Below are 21,763 nucleotides of genomic sequence, written 5' to 3' on the forward strand. Positions count from 1 at the left end.
GTGCCATGGCTTTCACCTACAAACTGCAAGGCCTTCTCAAGCAGACTCCAAATTCCTGCTGAAATGAAGACTTTCTTTCCTGGACTAGGCCTGGCATTCCTGTGAAACAATGGCCCTTTTCAAGTAGTCTCTGAAATTTCACAGGTGAAGGGAACAGGGCAGTCATTTGATCCCAACCACAAGGAGCCTGTTAGCATTTTTTAAAGTGAAGACAGAGTCTGTCATGGAAGCACTGGCAAAACTGGTTAGTGACAGAAAAAGGCAATCTAGACCCACAGCTCACGGGAGCCCTGTGAAGCATTAATCAGTTTGTCTCTTAGTTCATGCTACAGCTTCTTTTTCAATTTTTTTCAAGCGTGGGCAACACGGCCTGCAGAACTCAGGAGACAGGTCTCTAAGTTGTATCACGAGTTGTGGAATAAAAGTTTTCCTTAGTGAGTTTTCTTTAGTGAGAACTTCCATTTGAGAATTTACAAATTAAAGGAAGCCACTGCCAGTATATTGTGTACTGGGGGGCACTTGAAACTAAAACATGAATTAAGGCTTTTGAAACATGCTTTAGTGGCCTTATTTCAGAAAAAAAAAAAACAAAAAAAAAAACAAAAAAAACAAGCAGACCAGCTTAATTCCAACTGATTGCTTATAGCAGCATTAGAAAACATTAGAAAACAGAAGTGTATTGAGATTATTTAGGAATGGGATGCTGAATACTACCCCCACATTAATTACAGAAAGCACACAGAATTTAAAAAGATTGGATTTGCAATCTCCCTCACTCCAAACATCCAAACATGGTTTGATGGCAGAAGCCTCCCAAATGATTTGACGGATGGGAGGTAAATATTCAGAGCCAGCAGTTCTTAAATTGGAATGTATCACAAATTCATGTGATGGAAGATCGTTTTTGTTGCATAGTTAACAAAAAATAATAATAATAAAAAAAATAAACAACTTTTATTTATTAGTTGCATTGAGAGTTATTTTGCCTCTAAAATTCAGAGAATTTATGCATTATGTGCCTACTGAATTACAAGGCATATTATGAGCCAATCTGGGTACATTAACCAGGTAAGCTAAAGTACCAGCCAGGAGACCATATACATTTTTGAGATAAGCTACGTAATAACTGGCAGGTGAGATAACAGTGTTTCTTACATGCCTCTCACATAGTCAACTGTGATCTTGGTTTTATGGAATGATTGCTTTGTAATAGTTGTTCATGGAATCACAGAAAGGTTTAGGCTGTAAGGGCCCTCTGGAGGTCATGTGGTCCAACTGCCTTGCTAAAGTAGGGCCACTAACTCATGGTTGTCCATGAGCGTGTCCATGTGGCTTTAGAATATCTCTGAGGAGGGAAGGTCCACAATCTATCTTAGAAAACTGTTCCATTGCTCAGAAACCTACACAGTGAATAAGTGCTTCCTGACAGAACTTGTGTCCCTCCATTTTGTGTCTATTGACTCTTTTCATGAAAGTATTTCCCAGCATTGCAGGGGAATACTTGCTTCAGCATTTTCTTTCCTTTAAGTCTTTGGACCATAATGAAAATTAGTGTCCTATTGTTTGTCTTCCACTACAAACTAGCAAACAAGCAAATACATAAATAAATAAGAATCATAGAATTCTTAGAGTTGGAAGGGATCTTTAAAAATCCCACATAGTGTCAGAGAACAGATTCATGTTTAACATTTTTTGAAAAATCAATGAAGAAACACATTTTCTCAAGTGCAAAGACAATGATATCAATTAGCTTAACTAAAAGCCAGTTTAACAGTATTGCCAGTCTGCATTTCTATCTTGCACCCAAATTTTACTCTTTGACAAAATGCAGGATTTCCATCTTTTGAAACACATTTACCATTATCTTATATGATATCATTTTTTGCTCCTAAGTTTTCTGTATGTATATATACACTTTACTCACCATCAGGAGGAGATGAAACCACATTGATATTTGAAATAACAATTAAAATAATGTAAACAGTAAAACTTTTCTAATTGTACTAAAAGCAAAAATGCTATGCCGTGAATTTGCATCTGCTTTCCTAGCCTGTATCCTTTAGCATATATTTTCCCTGATTAAATCTGGCTATATATGTTCCCTGATGTGCACCACCAAACTATAGAAATCACTCACAAATCACTGGCTATTTCCAGTAAGGCAACAAGATTCCTAACCAGTAACAAAACCAATATTTAAATTATTTTTACAAACTATTCAAAGTTCATACAGACTATAGAGCATAGCTACATACTTTCTTCTAGATAGATTCCATAACTACTGTTTCTCTGTTAAAAAAAAAAAAAAAGCCTTCCTGTTTGCTGCTAAAACTGTTCTCTCGTAATGGGCTTTTACTTATATTATTGTATTAAACATTAACCAAAGTGCACATCCTATAATTTTGGTTGTATTTTAAGTGCATCATCTTGGTATTTCACTGCACATTAAAAATACATACTGCTGGGGCATAGAGTTTGAGAGATAATCTTCAATTTCTATGTATAAATCTAAAATCTTAAATGGTGATGATCAGCTGAAGAACTGTTCAAACTTCTGTGAAGGTTATCTGTATCTGGTTGTTTTTTTTGTTTTTTTTGGTTTTTTTTTTTGTTTGTTTGTTTGTTTTTTTAAGAGACTCTATCTACTTATTCCACAGAATTATGAATATTGCCTCAATAGTTTAAAAAACAGAGTTCACTTGAATGACACAGACAGGAAAACCAGTTTGATAACTATGCAGAATCTAGCAAACAAACCCTCATGCTCAGTACTTTTCTTCCTTTATGAGTCAAAGACAACAGAAATTAAAAAAGCTACAGCGATTACTGCAACAGCTCTGTTGCATTGCTCTGCAAAGATGCGTGCTGTAAGCAAGAAATATATGACTCCACTGTTTTGGAAATTTGCATTTTTTTACTTCTGGACTTAGTTCCTGCTAGTGACTGTGAGATTAACAGCAAGTTTTTCTGTACCTACCAAGAATTTGAGTGTTTCTACACTATTTCAAGGCTAATTCTTTTAGTAATGAATGAATCAAGAGATAAACAGATTATACTGAACAGGACTAAGATGGCTAGGTGTATTTAGTGGACAACAGGATTATTGGTTGCAAGGAACTCGGTTGCAAAAAAGAAAGGACTTGAAAAACTTTGGGCATATTCTGATGTGTATTTTCCATTACCCTTCTTCAGAAGCTGAAGTTGTATCTAAAACCTTGCCAACTTTCAATTAAGCCTTCAAAGTGGAAAAACAGAGCTTTTCTAGAATGAAAAATGTTATGATTTATGTTAAGGAGCTTACATTCTCAGACTTTGCATCCATTGACATACTGCACTTCAGGCATTGTTTATAAGGCCTAAGCCTCTCTAAACATATCTCAAGTTCTGAATTATATTCCCAGAATGTCCTAGTCTACTTCATTCTTTTCTGGTCCATTTCATTAACAGAATGATTCCCTTTTCTCAGGAATAAATTGATACTTAGAAAAAGTCAAGTTCACACATAAGCTGATTGAAGAACGCTTAAATAGAAAAATTGAGGCAGTTCATGCAATTAAAATGAGAAACAATTACACTGGGTAACCAACAGGACTTATGAGTAGTCTTGTACTTAAATGGGGAGAACATTTTTCCATTTTCAGTCCTGAAAATTTCTTGAATTAACAGCATACATATTTACAGCCATTACATTGAGGTGTTCAATCCAAAGTGAACTATAATCACCAGAAAAACTTCTGAAGGAAGCAAAAGTTTCTATAACTTGCTATTTTTAATTCCCATCTTCTTCTCTCACAGCATTTGTACACAAGGCTTTCTTATTGATTTTCTTAAATTCACAGTGGAGGGGTTCACTGATGCGCATTACTATGTAAACATATCAGCAAACACAGGATGGGCACGATGCCCTATAGTGCCTGATGGTATTGGCTGGAATATTGATAGGCCCACATTGAGTTCTCATCAATTAGCTTTGCCACTGTGAGCTTACCAGCAACATAATCAGTGGTGCTTTCACTACCGTTGATGAATATCTGGAAAATTATTTGGTCTTCTGTTCCACAATGCATCTGGCATACTTTGCCATTACTTGAAAAAACTATGTCTGGCTTTGTGCCTAATCTCACACATGGCAAAAGCTGAAAATCAAACCCTAGGTTTCTTCCAAGTATTTAGAACTGCCTCTGCGTCAGTAGGCTCAGTAGCAGCAAGTGCTCAGGGCCCAGAAAGTGATGACCAGCGTGGGCAGGATGAGAAATGCTTCTTGTGTAGACAAGGACCAAGAGAGTGATGAAATTTGCTTGCAGGACTTGTAATGAGGTGCTTTCCGAAGAAAGTGGGTCAGTCATGCAACCCTCACAAAGGCTGGTACAATCTCCCACAGGGAGAAGATTGTTTTATACAGGTGCTCCACCCATACTGGCAGAGAAACAGGACTTACTGACACAGGGAGGGACCAGTTGGTGGTCAGCTCTCCCTGGGACCAGCCTGGTTGAAAAGGCTGGAAGCACTTGCAGAGGTATGTGAAGCAAAGAATGGAGTTAGAACATGAATTATATTTTGCTTCAGAACTGAATTTAATAACTAAGGTATTGGGAAACACAAAGGACTTTTGAATGAAATGAATAGTTCTTTTGACAACCTTGCCTTAGCACAGGAAATCCTCAAGATCTTTACATCAGTGTCACACCTTAGAGTTCCCTTTCAATTTTTCTGCAAGTCTCCTTTTTGGTCTTGAGTTTGAAGGCGGCTTGTGGCACTGAAGAAAGCAGGAGTACCTTGCTATTTGGGGTATCATTAATCCCATTCAGCTTCTTAATTTGTACGTGTGGAAGTTGGTTTTTGCTTGTTTACTGGAACTCTACTTCACCACATTGCTGTTTAATTTGGCAGCTTTATCATTTTGAAAGAAAAAAAAAAAAAAAAAACGTAGATCCAGAAACTGATGAAACAAATAGAAATTTCATTGTAGTCAATGCTTTCCAAAGTAAACATCATGAGATGGTTTCAAGAAAATTAACATGATTATTTTCCTGATTAGTAGTTAAAATCTAAGTCGATCCTATCAGATAAGGCTAATCAGAAATATTATGCTGAGTTTTGCTTAAAGTAACTTTCTCTTTTTATTCTTTTTCTCCCCAAAGTTCCCACTATTTCAGAAGCATGGAACTGAGTATATCTCTTGCTTTAACTTTGTGCTTCTGCAAGGTTTATCAATTAAAACATGAAAACATTACAGCAGGACTTTAAAAAGCAGTTTCCTGTAAGCAGATTTTTTTTCTTTTCCCTTTGCATTCTCCTTAAAAGAAGGAAATTGTAAATCTTGAAAATGCTCTGTTCAAGGCTTTGTAGGGATTAAAGCTTGGAGTAAGACAAGTACAGATGATATCAGTAATAACTTTGGCAGAACATACTATATATTTGTGTTCTTGGTTAAACACACTATGCCTGTCTGCTAGCAAACACTTCTGATATTTTCCTTTACTACCCTAAAGAAGTTATTCTTAAGTTTTGAGTGCCAGCCACTGGAGATGGGCTAAATTTGCAGTACCCAATACCTGCGTAGAGCACCAAAATAACCACATGAAACCTGACCCACACAAAACCTCAAAAAGGCAGAGCTGAATGTGTGCTGCTCAAACCTGAAGTGTGTCCTCTCTTCCCACCCCTGCTACCAGCTCTCTCCATCTCCTGGAGCTGTAAATAGAGTTATTCATGCAATGGAGACAGGGAAATAAGTTATAAAAATCCTCCAGTATGTAATGATACCTCCTACAGTGCTAACCACTGTAGTAATGATGAAAAAGCTACATCTGTCATGTACAAACTGTCATCCTTTTTACTGTATATTGCTTTTTTTTTTTTATCCTTCCACGAGCCTTAACATCATGAGAACAACTCCCATAGGGTCTAGTGGCCAGCAGATTTCTCCCATCATGTTTAAGGATTTAAACATGCGTAAGCATTTTTCAAATAGAGCCTTATAAACTCCAGTAGTACACAGCACTTTAATTGTTCCTCTGCCTTTCTCTTCATGTGCTATTTTACGTGTTGCTCTAAAGACTCCTTGGATCATGGAACATTGTCTGCCCACATGTGTATCTAAGTAGAGCTAGGTTTGTTGTGAACACCACAGAAAATTTTAGTAACTCTGTGCTGCAGAATTGCGTAGTCTAAGATTGTATTAACTGACATCCATTTGAAGTGTCAGTTTGCAGAAGCAAATGTAACATTATGGTCAAAGCTAAGATGACTTTTTCTAACAAGATCAGCTCTCTTCCTGGTAAGATGTTATGCTCTGAAGTATAAATATCTTAGCTAGTTTTCCCTTATTTTTTCCTCTCACCTTTCTTCCCTTTCTCTCCTTATTGGAAGCTATGTAAGAAATCAGTGCTGATGACAGTGCAGAGAGCACAGCAATTATTGTCCTATTCATGTTTTACAAACTGTGTTGAATATCTTCAGCTGTTAAATAGCTAGATTCTAGACAATCTATAGGTAACATCAGAATAAAATCATCTTATCCATCTGTGAGAATGTGAAACAAATGATCTCTCAATCAATTTCAGATGTAAAACAGTCATACTTATTTAGATAAGCTCAAGAACATTTTAACTGAACATTATTCTTTGTCAACAGTTGAAACATAGTTAAGTACTGGAGCCTCTCTTGTCATGAATGACACTTTTTAAAGCAAAAATATTGAAATGTGGTCTGACTCTGGAATGTATCTTCTGGTTTTTTAAAGACCAGAAATGCAAAATAAGGATTGGAGTTTCTTCTGACTCTTACCAGTTACATTTTAATTGCATTTTCTCACAATGTTCATCATCTGTGTTAACAAAGTAAGGTAGCTGGTTTCTACTGATATACCATACAAAGCTGTTTGTGGGACCCTTGTATTGATTTAAATCAAGCTCATAAGTCCATGCAGATTTGACTATGTTTTCCAAGTAATTCCAACTATGAGAGCTGCAAAAAATGGAATATCCTGGTGCATAGCATATAAAATTTGAAGTGTCACATTTTTTTAAGAAGAAGGAAATAGAGAGCATTTAATGTATCACATCTGAAAGAAAACACATCATTCTAAACTTATGATCACATTTATAGTCTTCGGTAGAAACACTATTCTGAAAATACTCTAGGGTGGGTTAAAAATTGAGAAAGGAGTAATATCCCATTATTTTTACTTTCTTGTGCTGTTCATTTGAATACTTCAAAAAACGTAGAATTTTAGTCTTAAAAGTAATGTGCAATGCTATTACATTAAGAGTTGTCAAAAAACTGCAGGAGAACATGACTAAAGCTTTTTATCTCATCCACTTGGAAAATTCACAAAGGCAATCATGTTCAACTTCAAAAAAGGAGAAAAGAGCAGGCAAGTGGAAGCAACTCAAAGCCTATTTTACCTCTGATTCCACATAAATGGAATTGTTGCCTCAAATTGTGCAAAGTACAAAATTATGCAACCAACACAAGGCCATAGGTTTTAACTGAGTGAGGACTGTCTTAGTAGCCTGTTATTCGTTCTCTTTCTCTTCTTGCTCATAGGTATATAGCGACTCCTCTGTTCCAGGAGCTAAACTAGAATCTGCTTTTCTAGAATTGTAGCAGGATTCCCCTAGTCTCCTCAGTTCTTAGAAAGCCCTTTCAAGAAGTCTTCTTGAGAATTCACTGAAATGGAAAATTAAATAAGTCTCTCCAGATCCTCAGTTCTCCCAACCTGGAAGAAAAAAAAATGATCAAATTGGGAAGTACAACTTTATGGCGATATTAAAGAAAGAGCAACCTCTTAATCTTCAAGTGGTGTTTCCAGATAAATATTAAAACAGCCACCACGTAGATAAGGCGGGACGAAGAATATGGGGAGACATACTGTATCTGTCAGACTGTGGGTATTCATTTATCAAGTCTCCAAACTATTTTTCTAACAAGATTCAAATTTGGACTAGATGATCATGTGTCTTTTCCAACCTTAATGATTCTATGAACACAGAGATAAAAACAACAGTATTAAAAAGCTTCAACAAAACTTAATTTCACAGCTTATTAGCCCAGTATACCTTTGAGACTTTAAATGCTGAAAAGAATAAATATTACTGGGTCTCTAAATAAGACTCAGAATTGAAATTACTTGACATAAAGTCCTTGTTCTGCCTTCAGAAATGTCTGCTTTGATTTTCCTCTTTGTAAAATAACACGTTTGTCAGTGCACATGCTTACACATGCATAAACACACACAACGTGAGTGGATGCTAAGTAAATAGCCCTATGGAGAGGGAGTACAATATTTCACTGACTGCAGAATGAAGCCCAATTTTATTGGCAGACTTCAATGATGCTAAACAATAAAACATTTGTAAGTTTTGCTGCAGACAGTCTGGCTGGCAGTTTAGCAGCTCTAATTTATTGTGAATAAATAATTTCCTGGAATCTCTGAGGGGTCATTTTAATGAAAAAAAAAAAAAAAAAAAAAAAAAAAAAAAATCTGGCACACTCTACAGTTTGTCTTCCGTTGTTTTGAACCAGAAATACTAAAAATGTTAAAACTGGAAACATTAACAACACCACCACCAACACAATGATATCAAAGATAGTATTCTGTAAATGTCAAATCTCCTAGTTTTGCATTGGTTTTACACACTGATAATTTGTGTTTACTTTGTCTTTCTATGAAAGGCATACCAAATAACATCTGTTTGCTGTTTTTCTGTGTTTTTTTCTTAGTTCCAGTCAGAAAGGCTGTGCAGGTTAAAAAACTCCTGTATTTCTGTAGAGTATATTTAGACTGTATTTTTGTCCTGCCTGCCATAAATTATTACTTATAGCACAACAGTGATCAGACCGGTTTGAAAACCAGAGCAATCTTGAAATTGAAACAAATTTAAAAAGACTAAAAAACAACTTCAGAATGTTAGAAGCCAACTGTAAAAATATAGACAGAGTCAATTAGTTGATTCAGTTCTGCTGCCATCAGCAAGAAAAAAAAAAGCTTTAGTTTCCACAGTTGCTGAATACATTTTTCCATGAGGCACCTCACAGTTCCTGCCAGTGAACCATATATTCTTACTGCATTTGTTTAAGTTCTTCTTACCCTGATGAACACAAAAGATTTCGAAGATGTAACTAAACCAATGAAATTGGTAGAAGTATATTATCAATAGCATCACATATCTATCATCATTCCCAGAGACTACCACTTCAAGCTTCGTCAATACTCGCATAAATATTCTTAGAATCCACAGAAATATAATAAAGCTAGAACTTTTATAGGTAATAGGGACTGTAACAGAAAATGCTGGGTTATTTTGGGCCATACAAGTAATGAGATCTATAATCAGTTGGATTTTTTTTTGTTTACATATATATATTATTTACACAGTCTAATGTCACTGTGTGGATACAACCTGTGAAACTGCAAAGTAAACTTCAGAATCAGCAAAAAGGCTACACATACTTTGTGTGACTGGATATCATAAAAAAGTTAAATTTGTTTTTAAACAATAACTTGATGAAATCATACTGTTCGTGTAGAGAAGCTATATGGTACTCTTTTCCTGCATAGTTACTACTTCCTTTTCATTGTCACTCATTAGAGTGGAGCTATTTCCTATTTCAAGTGCAAAAAAATCATAATACCATCAGTGCTCCACCATTTTTAAACATTTATGTATGAAAATTGACAATAAGCAGTAGCAGGCTTTCTCCTGTGCCCTCCTAGAGGGCAGGAGGTAAATTAGGTAGATTATACCTGCTATTAGCTGCTGCCACATCTATTGCTCTCATTCAGGACTAATTGCACAAGAACTATTACCAATACCAAAAGATTCTTCCCTCTACTCATAGAGGAAAAATTTTTATTTCCAATCAGCGGCAGCACTTTCAGTCCACTGAACATCCCAGGTACAAGCCATGGTATTCTGATTCTTTTTTTGTCTACCTCCTTTTATGTTGTTGAGTACTTTGTAAATTCAACGTGACAGAAGTGATGAAATTTTCTCATGTAAATATTTCATCCAATTCTAGAAAGCTCACATTCTGCCCTTGTTTTTGTTCTCAGGCCTAAACATTATATCTTTTATCCGATTCCCTTGTTACTGAAACAGTACTCTTACTCTCCTGGTATTTGCTTAGTAGCTTAATATATACAAACTCAGATTATACTTCAGCCTTCTAAGAATTCCATAGGACACATTTCCTACCTCATAGGCACTTTGAGAATGAGCATATATACTGCTAAAATGATGTGGGTTTCATGATTTTATATTTCAGTATGTGATGCAAGAATAATGCATTTCAACATGGAATTCACATTCCATTGGCATTGTTTTCCAGTAGTATGGTTTTGTACTAGTTTCTGCATAGCTTGAAGAATAGCATAGTGCTCAGTACCTCATGAATGAAGTTTTCTGGATACAATGAAGTAAATCTGTTCTAGATGTCACAAATTTAAACTAAACTCAGGATTAAAATGTATATCACTCCAAGTATTCATAACCCAAGTATTCATAATGCTAATCAATAACCTTTCAAGAAAAAACAGGTATTTCAGGTAATTCTGTGATATCCAAACTACTTCTAGTTCATGAAGCACTAATAGTCAAACACATAGTCAATCTTCACTCTCACAGATAGTTCATATTCCCGAATTCTTCTAAAATTTGGTCCTAGTCAACTTCATCAGTTTCTAGGTTAACATTTATATGTTTTATAGTGTCATGAAAAAAAAAGAAAGAAAAGGATACCATATACATTGTACAAGTAGATCAACAGAGCCAGCTAACTCCTTATGCTGATAAATTCACATCTATCTCCTAATAAAGTCCTCTAGCACCATTCTTTTTCTAGTTCTAGATACTTTACAGTCAATAACTGTTGACTATATATTGGCTTCATATTAATTGGTATTTGCACACTAAGCTTGTAGGATACTTCCGTTTTTATTAAATATAGTACATTTAATAGTGTGTTAGTACAACTAATTGTGTTAGTACAACTAATCACATCGTTACTCAGATGAATTCCTGAGACAGACAAGAACCTCGAAGTAGAATGACTTTACTCTATGCTTTAAGGTGTTTCATTCGGTGACTCTAAATAGCCTTTTTCCTTCATAGCAACTTTCAGAATCAGTCAGAAGATGTTTGCAAAAGAAACTCGGTACTCAGAATTTATCCTCATGCCATTTTATTGTTTTATAAATTTAAAAAGTACTTTTTAAAAAGGGGAAAAGGAGAAAACAGTCTTCACAACAGAGGCGTCCAAAGATGAGAAACCTCAAAGAACTTGTACACCCCTAATTGGGAAACAAACCTGTTTTTGAACGTGTAAAAGTTGTGCCTGAAAGATCACACATCGAACACACACACACAAACACAGCTGCCAGAATGAACGTTTCCATCTATTCTTTTCTGTGAGAAAAGCTTTTATTATGGTCTTTGCCACAGCCTATTGATTTATATTACGAAAACAAAAGTGTGCTACAGTCTCCAAGACTAAGACCTGCAAAAAGCAATTCTTAAGTTTACCCAGTGCTCAGATTCACCAATTGCTCATTTAATAAAGAGTTGAACTTTGTCTAAACTCAGGAATTACTAAGCTCACTTTCAAGTCCAAAATTAATTTTCTTTTCCCTCTATTCCCTGCCATGAGTCTTTTTACTCTATGTAAGATATGTCTAAAGTATTCTTTACTTTATAAAAGTGATTTTTTCCATAAAGGATATCTGTTTGTCCACATATATTTAGAAGGGGGCTGTGTTGGACTTTTAGCAAGTGTTCTGAAAGCCCAGTATGGGGAGGACATATTATTTTTAGAAGTTTTACACTAGCAAGGATGAATGAGGACCTAATGAATGTGCAAAAATTAATCTCAGAGATATCTCAAGCACAGAAGCAAAGCTCTCTGCTTACAGTGAATAGAACAATGGAAATTGAAGAAGGAATAAGAAGGAAGGATATAACAGAAAAACAGATTTTCACTTATGTTCATCCTGATACTACAAATAATAATAAAGGAAAAAATATTAAAAAAAACACTACAAACCATTGTTTCCAATATTCCTGCAGCTGTAACAGATTTTTCAAGGATATTTCCAAATTAAAGAAATACGTTTATTATAATGAATGTATTTCTTACAAGAAACCATATCTGAAATAGATTTATTGTCAGATAAGTAATTTAAGTATTTCCAGTCCTAGCAGCAGACTATATTATTTTCCTGCTCCTCTAAGGAAAAAAATACTGTTTCATTACTCAAACATTAAGACATCAGTAAGGAGAAATAGCTTAGGATACTGCTATGGAATATTCCTAAAAAAAAAAACCAAACCCTTGAGTTTCATAGAAAAAAAAGTCTTAATATGTATTTCTACATACAAGTTAATGTATGAGTACACTCACTATTTCTTTCTAGTTGGAAACAATTCTTTTACACCTACAACATAATGAAGAATTCATGAAAATCAATAAAAATATGTAAATAGAGTTTGTATTAGGCCTTTAAAAACAAGATATGTGTGATGTCATTCTCTAGCAGTACTGTTTTGCTCAGCATGAAGTCTTTCAGAGAAGTGTTTTCAAAGCCCTATTTTTTTTTTTTTTAATGTATTCTTTCTGTTTCATGAAAAAGGGCAGAAAAAAGCCAAAAATGTAGAAAATTCAAGATTAAATGTTTTTGTATAACCACCCTATAGTTAGTTGGCAATTTAATATTAACAATGCATTTAAAATGCAGGATTGTTATTATGGGTCATTTTTAGACTACTTCCACATAGTTTGAGGCATGTTCAACAGCTAATCTAAAATTTTTCAATGCACCGCAGTGTGCCACATCAAGTACACCATGCACAGAATTCTAGTATCATTAATTCTATTTTATGTTGTATTATTATTTTTTTAAGAATAATACAAAGATACTCTGTAAATACTAAACAAGAAACATATGGCAAAGTTGCATACTAGATTTTCGCTTTGAGGCAAGTAATATTCAAGACTCAGCATCTCTTTGAGATTGTTGAGAGGGAGTAAAAATCCTCTCTTGTCTGTCCCTAACTTTCTGGAAACATACAGTAGGTATCTGTAATGATAGGAGGCTGTAGATACAGTTGTCTTTACCCAGTTTCAGATCATTCCAACAAAGGCAGCAGTCACAATTCAATAATAAAGAAGGAAAAACTCACCCCTTTCAGAGGATCAGGACTCACTAAAAAATTCCCGAAGGAGAAAATCTCCAAGTAGCAGCAACTCACCTCCAGCTACCAGCCCTTAAATGAGGTTAGGTAGGAGTGAACCCAGGTCTACCCCTTCAGTCACGCAGGTGAATTGCTTGTACCTGTGCTCCCAGGGCTGGCCACACCCCTTCGCCAGGTGCTCAGTCAAAACTGGTTCAGGCCATGACCTAACAGTTTGCATACAATGTCATATAAAGTGACATATATGAAGATATTAATGAGGAATGGAACAATGATTTTAACATACATTCTGTAAGAGGTTACACCAAAATGATGAAGATACAAATAAAGTCCTAAGGTAGTTCTTTACTAGCTAGCAGGTCTTATGAAAGAGCTATGTCTATTTCCAGAAAAGTAACAACGTTCAATAGATTTTACTTTCTTAGGAAGGCAATAGCCTGTAACTAAACTAAGTAACGCTATCTGCTAAGATAATTATTTCCTGATTAAACACTTTAAACACTTTTTAAACACTTCTATCAAAAACTGACAAAAAGAGAAATAATGACTAATTGGTTTAGATGTGCAGAAAGGAAGATTTTAGTTAGACAGTGAAGAAAAGTTTTCAAATCATAAGAAGTTGGAGATATATTGTATTTTTTTTACTGCAAGGAATCAGTTAGGTGGGCATTCTTCAACAGTGAAACACATATATACTCTATCTATTTGTGGATTCTTCCAGCCATATCATAAAATTTCACATTAATTTTAAAGGGACAGCAAACACTGAAAATAACAAATTATAACAAATAATCTGCACAGAATTATCTTCCCTACATTTTCCCTACTTCTTCTGTTTCAGGTATGTACACATATATATATTGTATACAAAAACTAATAATTGTTTTAATGCCATATACCCAAGAGGGAAAAACGTACATCACACTCCAGAAGATTTTGATCTGCTTGGAACTCTGTTTTATGGTGTCTTCACTGGGAGTCAAGTGGAAAAGCAAGACATTGGATCAAGAGACACTGAGTCCAGAGGGACTGAAAACTGGCCTTGGATGTGTAATCAAAGCAATAGGGGCCAGAGTACACTTCATACAGCAGTCATAATTGCCCAAAATATGATACTGGTGTGGTTAGTGTAGTTTCTATGCACACCATCCCAAAATGATAAGGAAGGGTCAGAAAAGTCATAAAAAAAAGATTATTTTATTATAGTGATTGGAAACTATGGCTTTTAAAGCTGGTGTATGAGTCTAAGTTGTTTATCAAGGGTAAAATATATCAGTGGACAAATATTAAACAAAATAAAAATGCTGGAATTAAAACGTACAAGATGCAGACCGGAAGCAGGATTCACATTTTTAACAATGTTAAATCCTGTGAATTTAACAACAATCAAAGTGTGGAACAAACTAGTGAGGGTTTGAGGCTCAGAATTTTAAAATGTTTGCCTGAGAAGAAGAGGGAGTCGTTACAGCTTTTTTATGTGACAAGGCAGACTAGACAAACAGAAGACTCCTTTATGCCTTTATAGAATGTAACATCCTTTTCAATGGTAAAAGTATCCCAGGTAGAAAAGAGATTAGTACAAGAGTTCTCAGTTTATTAACTGAGAAGGAGGATGAAGTACCTATAAACTGTAATTAGGAATCTTCAGCAGATCTCTGATTTTCTAACCAATGCATTAACTGCACATTTTCTGCATTGCAAACAAACATAGAAGGAAAGTCTGCTAGTTAGTATGTCTTTGCAAGCACTAAAAGTATACATTAGTACACATATGCATTATACATTACTGATGAACCACAAAAGACACATCATTTGCTCAAATTGTGTTGGACCTGTAAAGTGGAGACTCTGTCCTGTTTGTTTAACAGCACATATAGTTGTCACTCAGGAACGGAAACTGGAATCATAGTAGGATCTAGCCCCAACTGGATTTTACTGCAATGACATACAGAAATGACAAAGGTATTTATGAAACTGGAAATTACAACCCACAGGAGTCAGAGGAATTAAAAACCCTGGTGAGATGTAATATTTCTTAAGAACAATAGATTGCAACATTTTTATTTTGCACTACTTTGGAAAATTGGTTTAATAGCTCATATTTTTCATCATTCATGCGTACAATAATATGCATGTTTGTTTCCATATTAAGTCTCTAAATTCAGCAGATGAAAATGTCTTTCCTCCAGAAAATACCCTTGATTATAGATCACTACCAAAGAAAAGTAAACATGCAGTTCCGATGAATAAATGTGCTGAAAGCTAATACCTTTTGAACTCTGAATCTTTATTTCTACTCTTTATGGAAATAAACACATTTATGTTGTTTTGTTTTTTTTTTTTTACTGCATGCAGAAAGAAAGCTTTTTTTCCTCCCCTCAACTCTTTTCACTACTCCAGCTACTGAGTGAAGCCTAATCATAAAATGCCTCCGTGTATCAAGCAGATGTTCAGTTGCAAAAGAAAATCAATGTCTGCAATACAGTTATGCAGTGTTTTTAGAATGCATTGAGCACAGTTGCTTGAAAAGCAATGTTTTGTGTCACTTTATCTGCATTTCATAAAAAAGAACATGTGCCCACTTCAATTTATGGATCACCTCAATTGTCATTCCATAGCAATGTGTTTTACAGATGTCTGCAAATGAATCTTAGGCTGAACTACCTTGGCTTCTGAACCATAAGGAAGTATGATATGCTATCTGTCTGGTATTTAGATATTAAATTTTGTTTGAAGAGCAGTTAGAATCCCCTTGAATTCGTTTAAAAACTACTGCATAAAACAAAACTTTTGGCAGTTGAGGTCTGACCAGTGGGTCTGACAGGTTTTCAACACATTCCTCTTGGCTAGTGGTGATGTAGTAACAGCACTTTTTTCCAGTGAAGCAAACAACCGAAATCCATCAGCTCCCCCATAACACTTCAGGGCATTTTAACACTCCCAGGATCATGGTCTTTATCTGTTATTATTGAGAAGGACAGTAATGAAACAGGGGCAACTCAGGGAGCCATCCTTTCAGACTACGTCTGACACAAGCGCTGGTACATTATCTGCTTCAGTGAAGCAGAAAGAGGAGCCCATCAGGGAGCTGGCTGAGCTTTGTACTTTTCTGTCCCTCTTAAGATTGGACAAGCTAGTCTGACCTGTCGGTACCTTAACCAGCTGGCAAGAGTTCCCAAAGAACAGACTGTTAGTGAAGGTAGCTACTGAACAGCCCGAAATCTCCAGTTTTCTCTTAGCTATGGCATGTCTGCACTGCCTGTGATGGGAAGGTCACTGGTGGCAGGCATTTACACACTGACACCTAGTAAAGCACTTGTCCCCATAGGCTTATCCTCAGGATGGGGAAATGGCTTATACAGTACCTCTCTGCTCACCATTCCAAATGGTATCAAAGGTGACTTACAGATACACATACAGATTTCACTCTTTCTGGAGAAAATTTAAAAATAAAGAAAAAAGGTCTTCTTTGTGCTACCGTTTTAAACCACAGCCATTATCTCCATTTTATCTTGTACATTACACTACACAGAATGCCTTCTCAGCCACAAAAAAACAAATACAAAACAAAGAAATTTAAAAAAAAAAAAGACCAAAAAAAACAAAAAGCAAAGCACCAACAAGAAAAAACAAAACCTGGGGGAGGGATTAGCAAACAAGTGGAAAAGAAATATCTGGAGATACAGAAACTGTGAAATTATGCATTCACAGATACACGGTAAATTCATATTTTAAAGACTGTATTGATGAGGCATCTGACCTATACTCACACATAAGATCTTCAACTGAAATGATGTAATTGAAATTGCCAATTACAGTTTTAGTTGGAGATTTTGTATGCAAGTAGACAACGAGGTATGGGTACTCGGGCTATGAATATTCTCTCCTTCCTATCACAAAACTAATACAGAAAAATAAATTCCAGACTTCTGTTGGCAACTGAAAAGAGAAAAGCCACATTCAAAGTATCTATTAATTGCTGGACTAATACCCTGTTAAGCACTGTTGTTCCCCACTGCAAGCACAAGACAATCAGAATAAATTAAGCACTTTTTTTCACAAAATCCGTAACAGTGCTTCACAGAGTTGTGGATTAAAAACATTATTTAGCTCTTTTCTCTCTCTGTTAAAGAGAACAGAGAAAATGAAGATTATTATCATATAGTAGTTTATCTAGCTATTCTCTATAGCCCTTATTTTACTGCTCTTTTTTCATTTATACCACCAGAAGACCTTGGAAAATTTAGCTCTTCTGCTGCTTGGCAAATAGGTAAGTGTTTCCCTTTTCCACGGCTGTCCTTATCCTCATAAGTGTGGATTGTGTACCAATTAAGTACAGTGTTGGACAGGACAAAACTAAAGAAAAACATTATATAGCTGAGTCTTAATTAATGTCTTTCACTTACATGGAAATATAGAGAAGTGAAAACCAAACATGAAAAGGAAAAAATTACAAGGGATAGCATCTAAACTCTTCATAAATTCATTCAGAATTATTAATGTTAAAACAGTGAAGTGTAACTGGATAGTGTGAAAAAGGCTACCACAGAATTAAGTACTTCTCTTTCTTTTCTATCTTGGCTATCCATCCAAATTTGAGTACTTCAATATGTTTGCTTTGTACCTGGCACATTTTGGGAACACTGTAGGTTTAAATGAAATAATATATATAACATATATACACATAACATGTATAGGACACCCTTATTTTCTCTTTGATTAAACATTTCTGTGACCCCATCACTACCTTAAAGTTGCCCTATGACGGACTCAGAAGGTTCTTGTTTAGTATAAACAGTGAAGATGTGGAAAGGGAGTGATTCAGTGAAAGGCTTGCACATAACATATAACATTTTGCCATAACATACAGAAAATCTCTGCCAGGACATATGCTATACTGATGATAATGGTGGGGGCTATGCAATCAAGGAATCTCTTCACCTCGTCCCACCACTTACTGAATACAGTTTCCCACTCTGGCTGATTAATGATCTGCTGGCTCTACAAGGCAGCCTTGTTCTTCACAGTTGTTACACTCCAGTGGTTGAAAGATTTTTTCAGATGTGCCCGAATTAAACATTATAAATGCTCCATTTCATTTTGCTTCAGCAGTCCATTCTAGTGCTGTATTACCCATAATGTATATTGCAGTTAAAATTATTTAGTCAGGATTTTTTTTCTTTTTCTGCCCTTCTCTATCAATATCCTCAATTTCTCCTTTCACTGATGACCTATGCAGTACAGTATTACGAAATTAATCCAGATAACTAACTCCTTTAGCTTTTCAGTGTAATTTTTTTCATCCTTTTTCTCACTTACATCATTGTTCAGTCTTCTATTCCACTTAAAAACAAAACAAAACAAAACAAAAACAACAACAAAAAAAAACTTCCAACTATTGTCTCTGTTTCACTTGTTTGTTTTCTGTTCTTGTTTCTTTTTAACAGTTGTGCATGGGCATTCTTTTTTACTATCTTGCCATTCGGGACTTGAAGAATGTTAAGGAAATCCACTTTCTTCACTGATTTCCCCCACTCCCAGCTGAATAACCTGGCTAAAGCAAAAAGCTCAGAGATGCACACAACTTTCTCTAGTGCTAATAATTTGCATCACTTAGTGACTCAGTGACAAAAAAAAAGAAGTAAAAATTCTACTGATAGCAGCGATAACACTGAACTGTTTGAATTGCTACTTGGTAGTTAACTTATTACACTGTAGGACATCTTGTGTAAATTTGTCCAGAAAAGAATTAAATAAAATAATTGATGAAGTTTAAGTAGAGGGAGGTCTTTAATATTAAAAATACCTCTCATAAGGTCACAGTTTGCAGCTTCTGTACATGATCTGCTTCCAGCGATCAATTTGAAGTCACAAGAGTTCCACGTGGTGTGGCTTGGCATTCCTTGCCACAGAAAAACATATTTGAATATAAAGAAATAAATAATGCAAAGTGCACCTATAGTATATGGAACTGATGATGATCCTAAAGATGTTCTTGAAGCCAAAGTTTTCTAAAAACTTACAACTAACTTCTTTAGGTCACATAATGATCTCAGAGAAAATCTTAAAAGAAAGCATAAATTCTTCATTTGTGAATATGGCACATGGGACAGCAATTAGTGAACAAAGTCACTATTATCCTCTGCAATCATTTCCAAACAAATGAAGAAAAAAGGCTGCAAAGCCATATGGTACATATATTATAAAGGAACCTGTTCCACTCCTTAGACATAGTATTACTGCTTTTGACACAGCTACAGGAAATAAAACGCTACTGGAATGCAGACTGGGAAAATGTATTCCCAGAAGGCTTTGCAAAACTAGAGGCTGGAATCCTTGAGTGGAAACAGACTTTGCAAATCTGTCTCCTGCTCTGCAGCATAGAAGATCTGCTCAAATGTAAAATGCATACTACAAATGTGGTCACATGAAGTAGCTGTGCTTTCGAAGGCTTATGGAAAGAATGGAGAAGAAAGGAAAAAAGACTTAAAAACAACGGGGGAAGTGTTGTCATGGGAGGCTGGAATGCAGGCTAGCAAAGAACTGTTTTCAGCAGAGAAAGTCAAACTTTCACACTTATTCTGCAAAATTTGATTGTTTTTAACTTATCAATCTTATTATATCAATAACCTGAATTAAGTGTATTCTTATTCATAATACTGCTTTTTCTCTTTTTTGTCAATGGTGTTTTGTAATTTCTGCCATTCAGCCTAAGCATTGGACACTACGATCACTTGGATTCTTGAATAAATGTGCCTAGTGACAGAGAGAGTGTCATTTTTCCTGTTCTACAGGACTTGGTCACATAAAAGTAAGACTTGTATGATGTATCTACCAGCTACAGCTGAATATGAATACTATCAATAAGAAGATTCTGCAAATAACTGGTCAGACCTTTTGGTCAAACTCATGCCATATGCATGAGAGAAAAAAGTAAAGTGCAATATGTTTAAATTTTCTTGGATATGTAAGCACCCAAATATATACGGAAAGAGTATTTTTCAGCAAACATTCCGTATGTTTATTTTTATTGTGTGTTTTAACATTTCACATTTTTTACTGCCTCAGCTGCCACCAGCCATCTTTAATTAGATGAACATTTTAAAGTAATATTAAGTACACTCAGAAAGCAAAAACAAAAAACCCACAACTATGTGTGATAAAGCCTTTGAATATCATTTATTTACATATCCATTTCTTTTTTTTTTTTGGCCAAGCAAGTAATGAAAAATATATTGCTGACACTTGATACACAAAACACCTTACAGAGAGTTTTTAATTTTTTTAGAATTCTATCATGCAGGATTGCCTTTCCTAGATCGACCTCCACACAAAAGAAATTCAAACGACAGATAAAAGAATTATTTTCTCAAAGATGTATTCTGAAAATCTTTTAAAATGACCTAACAACTGCGCACTTCAAACTTGTTTTGTTGGTTTTAAGGAACAGAACTTGGAACAGCTTCTTAAAGGAATTTAGCCTCAAGCATTGCATTACACTTTCTAAAAATATATGATATACAAAACAAGTAAAAATCCTCTTATAACATTAAATTGTATGTTCTATACATGCTAAGATCCTTAAATTAATAACCTACTGAATAAAATAGTTTTAATAATACTTATTTATCAAAAATGTTTCTGCTTCAAGTTACCTAACATGAGACACTTTTGCTCTGAAATGAAAATAATTAATAATCTACAAAGAATGTACATATTATAAGTGAAATGTAGCTTGAGTAAAATAAGTGATTTTGATTTTAGTGTTGATAAGTGATATTTGATCTGCAAGTGACTTGAACGTCACTGCCTTCTCTGGGAGTGAATGCACTGTACCTAACACAAATGGATTAAATTCTGTATGTTCTAGAGAAATTAGGAAGAATGCTTACATGTTTTGTCATAAACATAGCCTGTAAATACTTCTTCAACAGGCTGTCAGCATGATATTTCATTATTTGGTTATTTGTCATTCATCTATGTTGATAATACATCAGAGTTTGTAAAAAATTAATTTCATGCCCAAAATTAAGGTTCTTTTTAAGATCTCAGATCAAGGCATATAGGCTAGTAAAAATGGAGATAATTTACTGACATATAAACACGTGTATTTCCATGCATTGCTTAAAACTACCAGTGTTCCACTGAACAGTTATATGTGGCTGCATTATGCTTACAAGAACCAAACCTAACAGAGAAATTACATATATAAGGGTGGCTGTAGAATATTCTATAAACAGCTGAAGAGAACAACAGTCACTGGCCTGTCCCAACCAATCTTGATCACTCTCTGCTAGAAGTTTCAGCTCATCAGGGTCAGGTTACCAAAGGCCTAAATTTCCCAGACCAGATCTTATGTGTGTCTGGAAATTCTGCCTCAGTACAGTCTATGGACCTAATGCTAATTAGTATTTGTGACACAGGGAAAAATGGACAGATGTTAAAATTTTCTGTATGTATTTTCCACCTCATTGAGCTGGCTCAGCAAGCTGAATAAAACTGGTTTGCTGTGATTACTATACACAAAGAGCTAACGTCTCCTCTTGAAATGTAAGATTAAATAGTGAAAC

The 21,763-nt window shown here is 35.1% G+C and overlaps 1 long non-coding RNA gene across 3 annotated transcripts in view; it reads left to right on the forward strand.

Moving 5' to 3' along the window:
• Positions 1 to 1,043: 1,043 nt before the first annotated feature.
• The window catches only part of LOC122161088, a 61,681-nt gene continuing 40,961 nt past the window's right edge, over positions 1,044 to 21,763 (forward strand). For 2 of the 3 annotated variants that reach the window (XR_006169077.1, XR_006169074.1), the window contains exons 1-2: positions 1,044 to 1,068; positions 17,422 to 17,463. This is a non-coding gene — a long non-coding RNA (uncharacterized LOC122161088). The remainder of the gene's footprint in view (positions 1,069 to 17,421; positions 17,464 to 21,763) is intronic. The other variant, XR_006169075.1, reaches the window with a different exon arrangement.

Source organism: Centrocercus urophasianus, unplaced genomic scaffold (genome assembly GCF_019232065.1).
Source record: "Centrocercus urophasianus isolate 14NV4802_14NV808 unplaced genomic scaffold, USGS_Curo_1.0 seq_18, whole genome shotgun sequence".
NCBI classification, from domain to species: Eukaryota; Metazoa; Chordata; class Aves; order Galliformes; family Phasianidae; genus Centrocercus; species Centrocercus urophasianus.